Source organism: Austrofundulus limnaeus, unplaced genomic scaffold (assembly GCF_001266775.1).
Source record: "Austrofundulus limnaeus strain Quisiro unplaced genomic scaffold, Austrofundulus_limnaeus-1.0 Scaffold229, whole genome shotgun sequence".
In the NCBI taxonomy this organism is placed as follows: Eukaryota; Metazoa; Chordata; class Actinopteri; order Cyprinodontiformes; family Rivulidae; genus Austrofundulus; species Austrofundulus limnaeus.
This window is the reverse complement of record NW_013952631.1, coordinates 769,229-770,834: the sequence shown is the minus strand read 5'-3', so window position 1 is coordinate 770,834 and position 1,606 is coordinate 769,229. Positions and strand designations below refer to the sequence as shown.

Here is a 1,606-nt window from a genome sequence, read left to right as displayed (position 1 = left end):
AATAACAGGTCTCTCAGCCCAGAAGCTACCTTATCAAAATAAAGAGAGGTCATGCATTGCTGGAGTCTTGAAGTCTGGGCCGATAGAGTAAAACATCCGAAACTAGTTAATCATAAGATATGATTGCTGGACAGTGTCAAGGTAGAAGAGATATATATAATTAATCCATAACACAGCCTGTTGACTATTTTAGCTGAACTAAGTTTGAATTTATTCTCAATCCATGGATTTAAAAGAAAAGTTCAGCCTTGATCTTAAAGCTAATAAAAATATTATAAATACAAAAGTTGGGATTAAAATCTGTCCTGAATACAGTAAACAGCTAAAACTTATTTCAACGTGGTCAGTTGTGTTCGTCGTCTTCCAGAACTGAGCATTAAAATGAAATAACTAGAAAACTTATTTTAGTTATTATTCCTCAGATCTGATCATTATTAATTAACATGTTATTTAATTTAGAAAGTAAAAGAATTAGTAAGTGCATTTTTTAAAATAAAAACAAGTAAGTCATATTAAAATATTAAAACTGATGTGTTATTGCTCAAGCTTATCATTCTGTCAGAATCTCTGATTTTCTGTAGCTGAGGTGTTAAATGCATTTTTCATTTATTCATTAAAACTCTACAATAAACATTAAAACACTAGTTATAAATTAAATTAAATGAAGCAGAGGGAAGAAAAAAAAACCTGTTCTGTCCAGTCAGCGTGCGTTATGTCCCGTATTCGTGAAATGTTCAGCTCTGGCCGAAGTGGAGCTTGTAATTCCATTCTTCGGTGTCCTAATTTAAGTGCAAGAACTTCAGATTTTTGTCACTAAAGAGATAGATTAATATGAATTCCCATAGTGGCTCTCAGCAAGAAGGTCGCTGGATCAAATCCCAGCCCGGGGACCTTTCTGGTTAGAGTTTGCATGTTCTCTCTGTGCTTGCGTGGGTTCTCTCCGGGTACTCAGCTTCCTCTCACACACCAAAAACATGACTGTTAGGTTAAATGACAACTCTAAATTGTTCGCTAGGTGAGAGTGAATGGTTGTTTGTCTCATTTGTCTCTATGTATGATCCTGTGATGGACTTGCCACCTGTCCAGGGTGTACCCTGCCCCTTGCACTGTGACTGCTGGATATGGGCACCAGTGACCCTGAAAGGAAGAAATGGGTATAGACGATGGAGGGATGGACTAGATTTTCCAACTAAGAAAATTCAGCTGTACAAACAATGTCCACATCTGATGGATAGCTTACATAGAAATGCATTAGCATAACCTATAATGAAAAGTTTCTAGACTGCTTATAAATTTAACTCTTGGGAGACTACCTGTTTTTACATATAACATTGGCAATTTTCTCAGCTTTAATTTAAGATATTTTTATAGAAATCGGACAAGAAATAAGTGTGTTATGAATATTTTTGTGACAGATTGATGCGCATCCTGCATTGGAACTGTATGGTTTTGTTGACATGACTCAGTGCAATGTAATGGCACCTATGGAGATGCGTCACTAGCTTATAGCGGCTAATAGGCGCTGCCCAATCTAGAAATACATGTCAATGGTTCTCTCTCTCTCTCTCTCTCTCTCTCTCTCTCTCTCTCTCTCTCTCTCTCTCTC

The 1,606-nt window shown here is 36.7% G+C and overlaps 1 protein-coding gene and 1 long non-coding RNA gene across 2 annotated transcripts in view; both read left to right on the top strand.

Moving 5' to 3' along the window:
- LOC106525497 (uncharacterized) overlaps positions 1 to 151 on the top strand; it is a 6,283-nt gene extending 6,132 nt beyond the window's left edge. The window contains exon 2 of the long non-coding RNA XR_001311123.1: positions 9 to 151. This is a non-coding gene — a long non-coding RNA (uncharacterized LOC106525497). The remainder of the gene's footprint in view (positions 1 to 8) is intronic.
- tgfbr2l (transforming growth factor beta receptor-like) overlaps positions 1 to 1,606 on the top strand; it is a gene marked incomplete in the record, with an annotated part of 43,689 nt that overhangs the window by 8,022 nt on the left and 34,061 nt on the right.